The sequence below is a fragment of the Schistocerca nitens genome, chromosome 11, assembly GCF_023898315.1.
Source record: "Schistocerca nitens isolate TAMUIC-IGC-003100 chromosome 11, iqSchNite1.1, whole genome shotgun sequence".
Lineage (NCBI taxonomy): Eukaryota > Metazoa > Arthropoda > Insecta > Orthoptera > Acrididae > Schistocerca > Schistocerca nitens.
This window is the reverse complement of record NC_064624.1, coordinates 192,596,698-192,614,435: the sequence shown is the minus strand read 5'-3', so window position 1 is coordinate 192,614,435 and position 17,738 is coordinate 192,596,698. Positions and strand designations below refer to the sequence as shown.

Here is a 17,738-nt window from a genome sequence, read left to right as displayed (position 1 = left end):
TTCAGTTAACTTCAAAAAATTTAGTTATGGCGATACATCTATTGCAAGTTGTGCCGCAGAATAAGAGCAGAATTTTGACATGCAGTTTTAATAAGGTAAGAAATTTATTCTGAATTCGCACAGGGCAAACACCGACTTTTCGGTTTAATTGAGTTTTGATTAACAGTGTACTTTCATTGTCATGGGATTATCTTTCATTACTTTATGGGATGTTATACTTGAGTCAGATTGCTAAATTTTGTTTAATTGTCTTTGTCATTAATATTTTGCGGGAAGGTTACATTTGGCTCCATTTCTATTAAGTATTGTCCTTTTAAAATTTCTGTGGGAAGGTCACACTTAGCTGTGGCTCCATTACTAATAAATATAGTCTAGTTTTTTTAAAAAATTTCTGTGGGGAGGTTACAAAGGACTACATCAAAAGCGGACAAGCAATGGCGAAAAGGTCATTCCTGGCCAATAGAAATCTACTAGTATCAAACACAGGCCTTAATTTGAGGAAGAAATTTCTGATAATACACATCTGGAGCACAACATTGTATGGTAGTGAGACATGGACTGCGGAAAAACTGGAACAGAAGAGGATCGAAGCATGTGAGATGTGGTGCTGCAGTAGAAAGTTGAAAATTAGGTGGACTGATAAGGTAAGCAATGAGGAGGATCTGTGCCGACTTGGAGAGAAAAGGATTATGTGGAAAACGCAGACAAGGAGAAGGGCCAGCGTGATATGTCACCTGTTAAGTCGTGAAGGAATGACTTCCATGGTACTATAGGGAGCTGTACAGGGCAAAAATTGTAGAGGAAGACAGAGATTGGAATACATCCAACAAAAAATTGAGGACGTAGGTTGGAAGTGCTGCTCTGAGATTAAGAGGTTGGCACAGCATAGGAATTCGTGGTGGTGCGCATCAAATCTGTCAGAAGCCTGAGGACTCGAAAATTAATAAATAAATAAAAGACACGTTCCTGTTTGCTATCCCTGGCAGGTGGGCGGATAATCCGCACTCCAGCTTCACACTTCAACCATTGGTTGCCAATGTTTACAGTTTCGCACCTTCCATCCATACGTGTACGAATATTACACTTCTGGCCATTAAAATTGCTACACCACGAAGATGACGTGCTACAAATGCGAAATTTCATCGACATGAAGATGCTGTGATATGCAAATGATTAGCTTTTCAGAGCATTCATACAAGGTTGGCGCCGGTGGAGACACCTACAACGTGCTGACATGAAGAAAATTTCCGACCGATTTCTCATACACAAACACCAGTTGACCGGCGTTGCCTGGTGAAACGTTGTTGTGATGCCTCGTGTAAGGAGGAGAAATGCGTACCATCACCTATCCTATTTTGATAATTGTCGGATAGTAGCCAATAGTGATTGCGGTTTATCGTATCGCGACATTGCTCTTCGCGTTGGTCGAGATCCAATGACTGTTGGCGGAAGACCGTGCTGGATCCCAACGGACTCGTATCACTAGCAGTCGAGATGACAGGCATCTTAACCGCACGGCTGTAACGGATCGTGCAGCCACGTCTCGATCCATGAGTCAACAGATGGGGACGTTTGCAAGACAACAACCATCTGCACGAACAGTTCGACGACGTTTGCAGCAGCACGGACTATCAGCTCGGAGACCGTGGCTGCGGTTACCCTTGACGCTGCATCACAGACAGGAGCGCCTGCGATGGTATACTCGACGACGAACCTGGGTGCACGAATGGCAAAACGTCATTTTTTCGGATGAACCCAGGTTCTGTTTACAGCATCACGATAGTAGCATCTGTGTCTGGCGACATCGCGGTGAACGCACATTGGAAGCGTGTATTCGTGATCGCCATACTGGCGTATCATCCGGCGTGATGGTATGGGGAGCCATTGGTTACACGTCTCGGTCACCTCTTGTTCGCATTGACGGCACTTTGAACAGTGGACGTTACATTTCAGATGTGTTACCACCCGTGGCTCTGCCCTTCATTCGATCCCTGCGAAACCCTACATTTCAGCAGGATAATGCACGACCGCGTATTTCAGGTCCTGTACGGGCATTTCTGGATACAGAAAATGTTCGACTGCTGTCCTGGCCAGCACATTCTCCAGGTCTCTCACCAACTGAAAACGTCTGGTCAATGGTGGCCGAGCAACTGGCTCGTCACAACACGCCAGTCACTACTCTTGACTGTGGTCTCGCGTGAAAATGTAATCGCATGTCAGTTGTAGTGTAATATATTTGTCCAATGAATACCCGTTTATCATCTGCATTTCTTCTTGGTGTAGCCATTTTAATGGCCAGTAGTGTAATTTGTGACCAGTTTACATAAATCTTTCGCGGTGTTTTTCAGGGAGGGGAGCACGAGAAATGAAATTACCGAGGTTACAGACATTTTCTGAACACAACAGGACAGAAAATCGATCATATACGTAAGATGCACCCTCTAACGCTCACTGTGCAGTGCCTTGCGGAGTACGTAGCTGCGAGGTTCCACAAAAGCAAGCCTTCCCATCTAGCAACTTATCACAAGGGATTTCAGATCGATTCCGTATTTCTGGATTTCCGGAAGGCTTTTGACACTATACCACACAAGCGGCTCGTAGTGAAATTGCGTGCTTATGGAATCTCGTCTCAGTTATGTCATTGGATTTGTGATTTCCTGTCAGAGAGGTCACAGTTCGTTGTAATTGATGGAAAGACATCGAGTAAAACACAAGTGATTTCTGGCGTTTCCCAAGGTAGTGTTATAGGTCCTTTGCTGTCCCTTATCTATATAAACGATTTGGGAGACAATCAGAGCAGCCGTCTTCGGTTGTTTGCAGATGACGCTGTCGTTTATCGACTAATAAAGTCATCAGAAGGTCAAAACAAACTGCAAAACAATTTAGAAGAAATATCGAAATGGGGCGAAAAGTGGAAGTTGACTTTAAATAACGAAAAGTGTGAGGTCATCCACATGAGTGCTAAAAAGAACGCTTTAAACTTCGGTTACACGTAAATTCAACTAAATACCTAGGAATTACAATTACGAAGAATTTAAATTGGAAGTAACACACAGAAAATGTTGTCGAGAAGGCTAACGAAAGACTGCGTTTTATTGACAGGACACGTAGAAAATGTAACAGACCTACTAAGGAGACTGCCTACACTACGCTTGTCCGTCCTCTTTTAGAATACTGCTGCGCGGTGTGGGATCCTTACCAGATAGCACTGACAGAGTACATCGAAAAAGTTAAAAGAAAGGCAGCACGTTTTGTATTATCGCGAAATATGGGAGAGAGTGTCACAGAAATGATACAGTATTTGGGTTTGACATCGTTAAAAGAAAGTCGTTTTTCAAACGTGTCACGAAATTCCAATCACCAACTTTCTCCTCCGAATTCGAAAATATTTTGTTGACACCGACCTACAAAGGGAGGAACGATCACCAAGATAAAATAAGGGAAATCAGAGCTCGTACGGAAAGATACAGGTGTTCATTCTTCCCGCGCGCTATACGAGCTTCGAATAATAGAGAATTGTGAACGTGGTTCGATGAACCCTCTGCCAGGCACTTAAGTGTGATTTGCAGAGTATCCATGTAGATGTAGATGTAGATGTAGATCACCGCTGTTCTTTCTGGATGATCTGTAATTTAAGCAATTTCTGCGTGGCTGACGCACTTTAGAAGGAAATCCGTAATGACCAAAGACTATGTGGAGGAATTTTCTTTCTGAACGTCATTTCAAAGAACAGTGCGAACATTTCTGTATAGCGGGGCGTTGCAAGCATTACGCGAAATGCTACCAAGAAAGGCCACCAGCGTACATTAGGATTCGCTAAGAAATGTGGCGAACTTTTCCTCGGACGGAAACACTGCTAAAAGCACTTCAGACTTGAGCCACGTATCGGTGACGTCACGGCGGTGTATTGCTGCCCACTGCAGTGACGCACTAACTAGCCTTTGCTTTTTTGTTTTGTTTTTCGAGTCATCAGTCTACTGACTGGTTTGATGCGGCCCGACACGAATTTCTTTCCTATGCCAACCTCTCCATCTCAGAGTAGCACTTGCAACCTACGTCCTCAATTATTTGCTGGATGTATTCCAATCTCTGTCTTCATCTACAGTTTTTGCCCTCTACAGCTCCGTCTAGAACAATGGAAGTCATTCCCTCACGTCTTAACATACGTCCTACCAAATTGTCCCTTCTTCTTTTCAGTGTTTTCCATATAATCCTTTCCGATTCCGCGCTGAACCTCCTCATTCCTCAGCTTAACAATACATCTAATTTTCAATATTCTTCTGCAGCGCCTCTCAAATGTTTCGAATCTCTTCTTTTCCTGTTTTCCCACTGTCCATTTCTCACTACCATACATTGCTGCACCTGAAACGTACATTCTCAGCTATTTCTTCCTCAAATTAAGGCCTGTGTTTGACAATAGTACACTTATCTTGTCCAGGAATGCTCTCTTAGCCATTGCTAGACTGCTTTTGATGTCTACCTTGTTCCGTCCATTATTAATGACACTACTGGCCATTAAAATTGCTACACCAAGAAGAAATGCAGATGATAGACAGGTATTCATTGGACAAATATATTATACTAGAACTACATTTTCACGCAATTTCGGTGCATAGATCCTGAGAAATCAGTACACACCTCTCGCCGTAGTAACGGCCTTGATACGCCTGGCATTGAGTCAGAGCTCGGATGGCGTGTACAGGTACAGCTGCCCATGCAGCTTCAACACGATACCACAGTTCATCAAGAGTAGTGACTGGCGTATTGTGGCGAGCCAGTTGCTCGGCCACCGTTAACCAGACGTTTTCAGTTGGTGACAGATCTGGAGAATGTGCTGGCCAGTGCAGCAGCCACACATTTTCTGTATCCAGAAAGGCCCGTACAGGACCTGCAACATGCGGTCGCGAATTATCCTGCTGAAATGTAGGATTTCGCAGGGATCGAATGGAGGGTAGATCCACGGGTCGTAACACATCTGAAATGTAACGTCCACTGTTCAATGTGCCGTCAGTGTGAACAAGAGGTGACCTAGACGTGTAACCAAAGGCACCCCCATACCGTCACGCCGAGTGATACGCCAGTATGGCGATGACGAATACACGCATCCAATGTGCGTTCAGCATGATGTCGCCAAACACGGATGCGACCATCGTGATGCTGTAAACAGAACCTGGATTCATCCGAAAAAGCGACGTTTTGCCATTCGTGCACCCAGGTTCGCCGTCGAGTACACCATCGCAGGCGCTCCTGTCTGTGATGCAGCGTCAAGGGTAACCACAGCCACGGTCTCCGAACTGATAGTCCGTGCTGCTGCAAACGTCGTCGAACTGTTCGTGCAGATGGTTGTTGTCTTGCAAACGTCCCCATCTGTTGACTCAGGAATCGAGACGTGACTGCACGATCCGCTACAGCCGTGCGGATAAGATGCCTGTCATCTCGACTGCTAGTGATACGAGGCCCTTGGGATCCAGCACGGCGTTCCGTATTACCCTCCTGAACCCACCGATTCCGTATTCTGCTAACAGTCATTGCATCTCGACCAACGCGAGCAGCAATGTCGCGATACGGTAAACCGCAATCGCGATAGCCTACAATCCGACCTTTATCAAAGCCGGAAACGTGATGGTACGCATTTCTCCTCCTTACACGAGGCATCACAGCAAAGTTTCACCAGGCAACGCCGGTCAACTGGTGTTTGTGTATGAGAAATCGGTTGGATACTTTCCTCGTGTCAGCACGTTGTAGGTGTCGCCACCGGCGCCAGCCTTGTGTGAATGCTCCAAAAAGCTAATCATTTGCGTATCACAGCATCTTCTTCCTGTCGGTTAAATTTCCCGTCTGTAGCACGTCATCTTCGTGGTGTAGCAATTTTAGTGGCCAGTTGTGTACTGTAGAAGGCACGAAATCGGAGAAATCGCGCTCTTACGTGTAAATTACAACGAATATTTCAGAAAAATGCTTAACGAAGTCTCAGTATGCGTTACAAATACGGAGAGGAAAAACAAATTTCGCACCCAGCAGTATACGAACCTATATCCTTTGGCACGACACTTCGTCGCCTTACCAACATTTTTTTTTTTTTTAGTCTCATTTTGTTCGATTTTGTCGGGGCGGACGTCGTAAGACACCTGTTTAAGTTCGTCGTTAATCGATTAACTCTGATTTTTTTTTTTTTTTTTTTTTTTTTTTTTTTTTTTTTTTTTTTTTTTTTTTTGTTACAGAGGGTAGCTAACCTTCTGACCGAACACGCTGAGCTATCGTGCCGGCAAGTTCGGCATCACAGCTTCTGTACTTCCGCTCCTCAATTTTATGTAATTCCCAGCTAGAGAGACGCAGGCCGACTTCGTTGCCAAATGATGCGGGCATAAGCCGTTAAGTAGATAAACTTTTGAAAGGTTTCCTCTATCAGGCCCCACAAAATTCCTTTGCATTGTTACTTAAAAATTTTAAACGCGTTTCGATAATTACTAAGTAAACCATTTGCGGAAAAGAGTACGCAAAGACAGCAGTAATTTCAGCAAATACCCATGTAATATACGTTATTACAGCCGATGTCTTGATATTTAATGATCCTTAATCTCTTAATTGCATAAAATAACAGGTATTTTAAGAGAATATTGACCGAAAATGTTTTATTGGATGTTGTAATGAGTCACAGTAACAACTTGAGCTAACAATATTTCTAACCAAGGAAAATAGTCTATTATGAACTCACTTTCCGACCGGGCACGTCATCTGGTGATTGTTTAGTAACACAATCACTAAATCCAAAGCTAAAACCGCTCAATATGTTTAAAGTAACAAATCATAGGTGTAAACAAACCATAGCTGACCGAACGACAGGGCCATACCGAAATCCAAAACCTCTCGGTACAGTTGTCGAAAAATCGGCGGGAGGACCGTTCGGTAACAGGTCTCAGAAGCTTACTGAATAGGATATTTCGATAAAGAACCGAAAATGACGTCACTACCAAGACTAACCTACAGCAGTGATCGGTATGAACGATATTGAATAGGGTCCCTGGGCTCGTGACTGTATCCGTTGGACCCTAGACGACAGGAAATACATGACCTGGTCTCGTGAGTCCCGATACCAGTTGATAAGAGCCGATGGTACGGTTAGAGTGTGACGATGACCACACGAAGCCATGGACCCAAGTCGTCAACAAAGCACTGTGCAAGCTGATGCTGGCGCCATAATCGTGTGGACTATGTTTACATGGAATGAAGCAATCATCGAGTGGAAAAGGTGAAAGGTGGCTACACTGAGCCACAGCGCCAGAGATCGCGCTAGAGAGTATTGTTCCGCCGCCTCCACTGGCAGTGATTATTGAGAAGTAGCGGAGTGCAGTGCTTGTCGAGAGGTCGTGGTGGAGAGTGCTTGTTGAGATGTGGTAGTAGCGAGTCGTTGTGGAGATGTTGTAGTAGTGAGTGCTTGTTCCATGTTTTATGCAGTTGTTTGATGGGCTAGACAGCAGATGTTGTTCTAATGGAGATATTGTAATGATCAGAGTGCTTTTCGTCAATATATATGAAGGTAAAAAAATTCCCTTTTCTTTTTATTATTTCAATGTCTTAAATAATGCGTCATTACAGGTTCAGTCAACAAAGCATCTGCCTTGTGTTCTTGTATTAGAGTGTAATTCTGGTTTTCTTGCGCATTTATAGTATTTCTATTTTTTTTAATTACTTCAGTATAAATGATATTTAAAATTTCTTGTCTTATTGAAGAAGAGCCGTGCCAGGTGTGTACGTTGAATCACACTTCCACACACAGAACAGCTACACTTGTGCTTTGTTGGCTTCGTAGGTTTTATAGTTGCTGGGGACTTAATTAATTAATTGTATTAACGGAAATTTTCATTTTATTCTTTGTTGTTGTTCTGTGCAGTCAGATTGCGTACAAATACTAGTCAGGGCCAACCGTTTACGATACTGCGTAATCGGACAGACAGCTACTAAATCAAAAATTTAAAAATTTTATTGAATTTTTTTAATTAAGCCCCCATGCAAAGGTTATGTTTGGCCACTTGGAGACAATTTGTAGTCATTCATGACGTTCACGTTCCCAGACAATGTTGGAATTTTTATGGGCGCCGGCCGAAGTGGCCGTGCGGTTAAAGGCGCTGCAGTCAGGAACCGCAAGACCGCTACGGTCGCAGGTTCGAATCCTGCCTCGGGCATGGATGTGTGTGGTGTCCTTAGGTTAGTTAGGTTTAACTAGTTCTAAGTTCTAGGGGACTAATGACCTCAGCAGTTGAGTCCCATAGTGCTCAGGGCCATTTGAACCAAATTTTTATGGCTGACGATGCACCATGTTACTGGGCCGCAACTGTTTGTGACTGGTTTGAAGGACATTCTAGACAATGCGAGCCAATGATTTGCTCACCCAGATCGGCCGGCATCAACCCCACTGAGCACTTACGGGATGTAATCGAGAGGTCAGGTCGAGCTCAAAATCCGGCACCGGCAACACTTTCGCAATTACGGACGGCTGTAGAGGCATCGTGGCTCAATATTTCAGCAGGGGACGTCCAACGACTTGTTGAGCCCATGCTACGTCGAGTTGGTGCCCTGTACCAGGCAAAAGGAGGATACAGTATTACGAGGTACCCCATGCCTTTTAACACCTCAGCATATATGAGGTGTAGGGCAACGGCCTTGCCGCAGTGGATACACCGGTTCCCGTGAGATCACCGAAGTTAAGCGCTGTCGGGCGTGGTCCGCACTTGGATGGGTGACCATCCGGGCCGCCATGCGCTGTTGCCATTTTTCGGGGTGCACTCACAAGGGGAGGCCACCAATTGTGAAATTCAGATTCCATTCATATCGCGCATAATAAAAGCCCATAGCCAGAGGTGTAATGTGGCAAAGCACCAAGATGCACTTCTCAGCCGTTGTCGAGAAAGCGACACTTAAAAGAAACCGTTGAGGTGAAATACTCTCTACGATTTGTAACTTCCTACAGCGTCGTGGCGCAGCGGTAAGCGCTCGGGTTCGTAATCCGAAGGTCGCCGGATCGAATCTCGCGCCATGCAACTTTTTTTTTAGTATTTGTTATTTGTAAAATTCCCGGCAATCAGTTGCAACAATTATGCATTAATAAGTTGTTGGAAGTTGTTTGTCGTGGAAAAACTGGCGACTTCGAACATGATTATGTTTTCTGCAAACAAAGTTGTATTTCACAAATGTTATTAATTGTCTTCATAATGTTTACACGTGTAGTTAACGGAAGACGTAGAAACGATATTCCGAAACGAATACGCATAGTGTAAGTCAAACGTTCGAATTAGAGACCCCATGATATATATATATATATATATATATATATATATATATATATATATTTGAATTACAAAAAACAAATACTAAAAAAAAATTGCATGGCGCGAGATTCGATCCGACGACCTTTAACTTCCGAACCCGAGCACTTACCGCTGCGCCACGACGCTATAGGAAGTTATGCATCGTAGAGAGTATTTCACCGCAACGGTTTCCTTTAACTGTCGATTTTCTCGACAACGGCTGAGAAGTGCATCTTGGTGCTTTGCCACATTACACCTCTGGCCATGAGCTTTTATTATGCGCAGTATGAATCGAATCTGAATTTCACAATTGGCGGCCTCCCCTTGTCAGCCTCGTGATGCCAATTGAGGAGCTACTCGACCGAACAGTAGCGGCTCCAGTCAAAGAAAACCATCGCAACGACCGGGAGAGCGGTGTGCTGACCACACGCCCCTCCTATCCGCATCCTCAGTGAGGATGACACGGCGGTCGGATGGTTCCGATGGGCCACTTGCGGCCTTAAAACGGAGTGTATATGAGGTGTGATTGTAAAGCTTTAAGAATGTGCTTGTAACGTTCAATGCTGGTCCTTACATACTACCGCTTTTGGAAACATTCCTGGAAATTTTTTGCTGAAGTGTGTTAAGGATGCTCTCCGTATTTGTCTGCACGTCTTCAATCGAGTCAAATCGCGTCCCTTTCAGTGATGTTCAGATGTGTGTGGAATCTTATGGGACACAACTGCTAAGGTCATCAGTCCCTAAGCTTACACACTACTTAACCTAAATTATCCTAAGGACAAACACACACACACACACACACACGCCCGAGGGAGTATTCGAACCTCCGCCGGGACCAGCCGCACAGTCCATGACTGCAGCGCCTTTCAGTCAAAATTTCAGTTTAGGAAAAGAGACAGAAGTCCGCAGGGGCCAAATCAGGGGAATATGGCGGTTGTGGAAGCACAGGAATTTTGAATTTGGTCAAAAATCAACTATGGAGAAGGCATGATGAGCCAGAGCATTGTCATGGTGTAGCACCCCATTCCTGTCTTTCCACAACGCAGGCATTTTCTTCCGCACCGGCAGCCAGCCGGTGTGGGCGAGCGGTTCTAGGCGCTTCAGTCTGGAACCGCGCGACCGCTACGGCCCCAGGTTCGAATCCTGCCTCGGGCATGGATGTGTGTGATGTCCTTAGGTTAGTTAGTTGAAGTAGTTCTAAGTACTAGGCGACTGATGACCTCAGCTCTTATGTCCCATAGTGCTCAGAGCGATTTGAACCATTTGAACCAACATTGTCTTCACCTTCGACCATCTGCTGTGCTTATTTTGGCCTTGTTGAACCTGAAGTCTCCCACTGCAAAGACTGCACTTTGGTTACAGGATCACACCCATATACCCACGATCGTCTCCTGTAATTACCCTAGTTAAAAAATCTGCGTCATTTTTAATCCGATATACCCAGGCACACTTCAAGTCGGTATTGTCTCTGCCCACTTCACAACACTTTTGGAATGAATATGGCGGCCACTCGAAGCAAGTTCAGATCTTCTGTTGAAATTGACTGAACTCCATAGAAACTTACATTAAGTTCATCAGCCATCTCCATAATTGTAAGTCTAAGATCAGAGCGCACAAAGTCGAAAGACATTGACAACATTTTCATTCGTTTTTGAGGTGGAAAGATGGCCGAACCGTGGTTCATCTTCAAATGATTCGCGGCCATTTTTAAATCCGTTGTACCAGACTAAAACGTTTGACTGGCCCATACAATTACACTACTGGCCATTGAAATTGCTACACCAAGAAGAAATGCAGATGATAAACGGGTATTCATTGTACAAATAAATTACACTAGAACTGACATGTGATTACATTTTCACGCAATTTGGGTGCATAAATCCTGAGAAATGAGTACCCAGAACCACCACCTCTGGCCGTAATAACGGCCTCGATACACCTGGGTGTTCAGCCAAACAGAGCTTGGATGGCGTCTACAGGTACAGCTGCCAATGCAGCTTCAACACGATACCACAGTTCATCAAGAGTAGTGACTGGCGTATTGTGACGAGCCAGTTGCTCGGCCACCATTGACCAGACGTTTTCAATTGGTGAGAGATCTGGAGAATGTGCTGGCCAGGACAGCAGTCGAACATTTTCTTTATCCAGAAAGGCCCGTACAGGACCTGCAACATGCGGTCGTGCATTATCCTGCTGAAATGTAAGGATCGAATGAAGGGTAGAGCCACGGGTCGTAACACATGTGAAATGAAACGTCCACTGTTCAAAGTGCCGTCAATGTGAACAAGAGGTGACCGAGACGTGTAACCAATGGCACCCCATACCATCACGCTGGGTGATACGCCAGTATGGCGATGACGAATACAGGCTTCCAATGTGCGTTCACTGCGATGTCGCCAAACACGGATGCGACCATCACGATGCTGTAAAGAGAACCTGGATTGATGCGAGTAAATGACGTTTTGCCATTCGTGCACCCAGGTTCGTCGTCGAGTACACCATCGCAGGCGCTCCTGTCTGTGATGCAGCATCAAGGGTAACCGCAGCCACGGTCTCCGAGCTGTTAGTCCGTGCTGCTGCAAACGTCGTCGAACTGTTCGTGCAGATGGTTGTTGTCTTGCAAACGTCCCCATCTGTTGACTCAGGGATCGAGACGTGGCTGCACGATCCGTTACAGCCGTGCGGATAAGATGCCTGTCATCTCGACTGCTAGTAATATGAGGCCGTTGGGATCCAACACGGCGTTCCGTATTACCCTCCTGAACCCACCGATTCCATATTCTGCTAAAAGTCATCGAATCTTGACCAACGCGAGCAGGAATGTCGCGATTCGATAAACCGCAATCGGGATATGCTATAATCCGACCTTTATCAAAGTCGGAACGTGATGGTACGCATTTCTCCTCCTTACACGAGGCATCAAAACAACGTTTCATCAGGTAACGCCGGTCAACTGCCGTTGTGCATGAGAAATCGGTTGGAATCTTTCCTCATGTCAGGACGTTGTAGGTGTCGCCACCGGCGCCAACCATGTGTGAACGCTCTGAAAAACTAATCATTTGCATAACACAGCATCTTCTTCCTGTCGGTTAAATTTCGCGTCTGTAGCACGTCATCTACGTGGTGTAGCAATTTTAATGGCCAGTAGTGAATTTCCAAAAGCTGTTGTTAATAGTTCGTAAGTCTCCGAAGCTTATTTCCCAGGTTTAAAACAAAATTTCACACAAACTCGTTGCTCCGTTTTTACATCCATTTTCACACAGACAGAATCCTGCAACAAGCCCCAACAGACCCGCACTCAACCAGCTGCCACAACGAACTGAATAAAGGGAACGCAGCGTTCAAGGACAAGGCAATGACTCACTCCTCACCATCCATGCACCTGCCCGTCGAATCAGTAAGCAGTAGCGGATCCATTCTTAAAACTTCCCAATCACGCCTCGTACAATATGGACCAACAGTATAGACGAAGGTCGTTCACCATGAGATCCACAGCCACCAGGAGCATGCATAGATGCTGCAGTGTCAAAATCGACGATGTCGTGCTTTAGGCTCTTATGATGCTCAGCGTCTCAATTCTAAGGCAGTGTGGTCTATTGCAGGGAGCATGCTTCGACTCAAGTCTTTCACTGATATATCATATTCTCTTCAGAACATCATAGTATCTCCCAAATCATAGCCATCTACTTTCTCTACGCTTCATTTACCTTATCTAGCCCTTCTACATATTCCATCCACCTTCTAGTTTTTCCTTCTTTGCTAAGTGCTTGTTGCCCGTCTGAGCTCTTGATATTCGGTTTCCTCCAAAGGTTTCCTCACGCTTCCTGCAGGCCTTATCTATCTTTCCCCTTGATTATACGTCTACATTCTTGTATTGCCCGTATAACCATTCCCACATTGCCGTTTTGCACTTCCTGTCACTCTCATTTTTCAGATACAGCACTTCGTTTCGTCTGCTGCATTTGGCCGGTTCGTATATGTTCTCCTTTTCGTCAGTTACATTTGGTATTTCGTACGTTATCCAAGTAAGTGGCCGCGGGATATACATCTCTGCTATCTGGTGGATATCTCATACACTACTGGCCATTAAGATTGCTACACCACGAAGATGTGCTACAGATCTGAAATGTAACGGACAGGGAGAAGACGCTGTGATATGCAAATGATTAGCTTTTCAGAGCATTCACACAAGGTTGGCACCGGTGGCGACACCTACAACGTCCTGACATGAGGAAAGTTTCCATCCGATTTCTCACACACAAACAGCAGTTGCCCGGCGTTGTCTGGTGAAACGTTGTTGCGATGCCTCGTGTAAGGAGGAGAAAAGAATACCATCACGTTTCCGACTTTGATAAAGGTCGGATTGTAGCCTATCGCGATTGTGGTTTATCGTATCGCCACATTGCTGCTCGCGTTGGTCAAGATCCAATGACTGTTAGCAGAATATGGAATCGGTGTGTTCAGGAAGGTAATACGGAACGCCGTGCTGGATCCCGACGGCCTTTTATTACTAGCAGTCGAGATGACAGGCATCTTAACCGTATGGCTGTAACGGATCGTGCAGCCACGTCTCGATTCCTAAGTCAACACGTGGGGACGTTTACAAGACAACAACCATCTGCACGAACAGTTCGACGACATTTGCAGCAGCACGGACCGTCAGCTCGGAGACCGTGGCTGCGGTTACCCTTGACGCTGCATCACAGACAGGAGCGCCTGCGATGCTGTACTGGACGACGAACCTGGGTGCAGGAATGGCAAAACGTCGCTTTTTCGGGTGAATCCAGGTTCTGTTAACTGCATCGTGATGGTAACATCCGCGTTTGGCGACATCGCGGTGAACGCACATTGGAAGCGTGTATTCGTCATCGCCAAACTGGCGTATCACCCGGCGTGATGGTATGGGGTGCCATTGGTTACACGTATCGGTCACCTCTCGTTATCATTGACGGCACTTTGAACAGTGGACGTTACATTTCAGATTTTACGACCCGTGGCTCTACCCTTCATTCGATCCCTGCAGAACCCTACATTTCGGCAGGATAATGCACGACCGCATGCTGCAGGTCCTGTTCGGGCGTTTCTGTATACAGAAAATGTTCGACTGCTGCCCTGGCCAGCACATTCTCCAGATCTGTCACCAATTGAAAACGTCTGGTTAACGGTGGCCGAGCAACTGGTTCATCACAATACGCCTGTCACTACTCTTGATGGACTGTGGTATCGTGTTGAAGCTGCACGGGCAGCTGTACCTGTACACGCCATCCGAGCTCTGTTTGACTCAATGCCCAGGCGTTATCAAGGCCGTTAGTACGGCCAGAGGTGGTTGTTGTGGGTACTGATTTCTCAGGATCTATGTACCAAATTTGCATGAAAATGTAATCATATGTCACTTCTAATATAATATATTTGTTGAATGAATACGCGTTTATCATCTGCATTTCTTCTTGGTGTAGCGATTTTAATGGCCAGTAGTGTAATTTCGGACTTCTGTGGAAACCGTTGTGTCCGCTGGCAGACTGCCTGTATCAACTTTTTTGTGATGACAGCTTCCGATCCGACTACCAGAAAGTCTTCACGTCTAAGTTGGGAAGAGGAAGTACGGCGTGCGACAATGTAAAGATTAATGAAGGTAATGCTATTACTAATACCGACAGTGATACTGCGAATAACATTAGAACATCTTGATGTTTTTCATACTTACAAGGGGAGGCCGCCAATTGTGAAATTCAGATTCAATTCATACTGCGCATAATAAAAGCTCATGGCCAGAGGTGTAATGTGGCAAAGCACCAAGATGCACTTCTCAGCCGTTGTCGAGAAAATCGACAGTTAAAAGAAACCGTTGCGGTCAAATACTCTCTAGTATTAGTAATTTTCTACAGCGTGGTGGTGCAGCGGTAAGCGCTCCGGTTCGTAATCCGAAGATCGCCGGGTCGAATCTCGCGCCATGCAACCTTTTTTTTTTTTTAGTATTTGTTTTTTGTAATTCAAATATATATATATATATATATATATATATATATATATATATTCCTGGGGTCAGATACATCACATGATCACACTGACAGAACCACAGGCACATAGACACAGGCAACAGAGCATGCACAATGTCGGCACTAGTACAGTGTATATCCACCTTTCGCAGCAATGCAGGCTGCTATTCTCCCATGGAGACGATCGTAGAGATGCTGGATGTAGTCCTGTGGAACGGCTTGCCATGCCATTTCCACCTGGCGCCTCAGTTGGACCAGCGTTCGTGCTGGACGTGCAGACCGCGTGAGACGACGCTTCATCCAGTCCCAAACATGCTCAATGGGGGACAGATCCGGAGATCTAGCTGGCCAGGGTAGTTGACTTACACCTTCTAGAGCACGTTGGGTGGCACGGGATACATGCGGACATGCATTGTCCTGTTGGAATAGCAAGTTCCCTTGCCGGTCTAGGAATGGTAGAACGATGGGTTCGATGACGGTTTGGATGTACCGTGCACTATTCAGTGTCCCCTCGACGATCACCAGTGGTGTACGGCCAGTGTAGGAGATCGCTCCCCACACCATGATGCCGGGTGTTGGCCCTGTGTGCCTCGGTCGTATGCAGTCCTGATTGTGGCGCTCACCTGCACGGCGCCAAACACGCATACGACCATCATTGGCACCAAGGCAGAAGCGACTCTCATCGCTGAAGACGACACGTCTCCATTCGTCCCTCCATTCACGCCTGTCGCGACACCACTGGAGGCGGGCTGCACGATGTTGGGGCGTGAGCGGAAGACGGCCTAACGGTGTGCGGGACCGTAGCCCAGCTTCATGGAGACGGTTGCGAATGGTCCTCGCCGATACCCCAGGAGCAACAGTGTCCCTAATTTGCTGGGAAGTGGCGGTGCGGTCCCTTACGGCACTGCGTAGGATCCTACGGTCTTGGCGTGCATCCGTGCGTCGCTGCGGTCCGGTCCCAGGTCGACGGGCACGTGCACCTTCCGCCGACGACTGGCGACAACATCGATGTACTGTGGAGACCTCACGCCCCACGTGTTGAGCAATTCGGCGGTAAGTCCACCCGGCCTCCCGCATGCCCACTATACGCCCTCGCTCAAAGTCCGTCAACTGCACATACGGTTCACGTCCACGCTGTCGCGGCATGCTACCGGTGTTAAAGACTGCGATGGAGCTCCGTATGCCACGGCAAACTGGCTGACACTGACGGCGGCGGTGCACAAATGCTGCGCAGCTAGCGCCATTCGACGGCCAACACCGCGGTTCCTGGTGTGTCCGCTGTGCCGTGCGTGTGATCATTGCTTGTACAGCCCTCTCGCAGTGTCCGGAGCAAGTATGGTGGGTCTGACACACCGGTGTCAATGTGTTCTTTTTTCCATTTCCAGGAGTGTATATATAATTCCCGGCAATCAGTTGCATACATAAACTATTAATGAATTGCTTATGCATGTTGGTGAAGGCGGATCGCTCTCCATTGTACCGCCTCCATTTTTCCGTTTGTTTAACAGGGTGTACCAAAGCTCTCCCGTCCGCACTGATTTTCGACGATGTTATAAGTTGCGCTAGGGACCGCATCTACCTTCTTTCGAAGTTAGCGGGCAACTACGCTGTTATGCGGCGGCTCGTTTCGGCCCATTCAACATCTGTCCTTCAAGTGTAACGAGCGAGTAACGGAGTTTATATTTCATACCTGCCACAGTAAATTTGTGTTCGTGGGGTCTCTATTCTAATTCGAACGTTTGACTTACGCTATACGTATTCGTTTCGGAATATCGTTTCTACGTCTTCCGTTAACTATACGTGGTCAAAATTATGAAGACAATTAATAACATTTGTGAAATACAACTTTGTTTGCGGAAAACATAATGATGTTGGAAGTCGCCAGTTTTTCCACGACAAACGACTTTCAACAACTTATTATATGCATAATTGTTGCAACTGATTGCCGGGAATTTTATATATATATATATATATATATATATATATATATATATGTGTGTGTGTGTGTGTGTGTGTGTGTGTGTGTGTGTGTGTGTGTGTGTGTGTGTGTGTTTATACACACATTTGAATTACAAAAAAAAGTTGCATGGCACGAGATTCGATGCAGCGACCTTCGGGTTACGAACTCGAGCGCTTACCGCTGCGCCACGACGCTGTAGAAAATTATCAATCGTAGGGAGTATTTCACAGCAACGGTTTCTTTTAACTGTCGATTTTCTCTACAACGGCTGAGAAGTGCATCTTGTTGCTTTGCCACATTACACCTCTGGCCATGAGCTTTTATTATGCGCAGTATGAATCGAATCTGAATTTCACAATTGGCGGCCTCCCCTTGTGAGTCCTGCAAGAAATACCTTGTCAGTACTGCTAAGGAAGTAACACAGAACTACAGGCTGGTTGTAATTAAACTTCAGTTACTCAAGCCGGTGTAGACGGA

General features: G+C 46.0%; 1 protein-coding gene and 1 pseudogene across 3 annotated transcripts in view; both read left to right on the top strand.

Annotated features, from left to right (window-relative positions):
• LOC126213477 (neprilysin-2-like) overlaps positions 1-17,738 on the top strand; it is a 614,003-nt gene that overhangs the window by 136,442 nt on the left and 459,823 nt on the right. The gene's annotated exons all lie outside the window — the stretch shown is intronic.
• On the top strand, positions 8,652-8,769 carry LOC126213990 (5S ribosomal RNA; annotated as a pseudogene).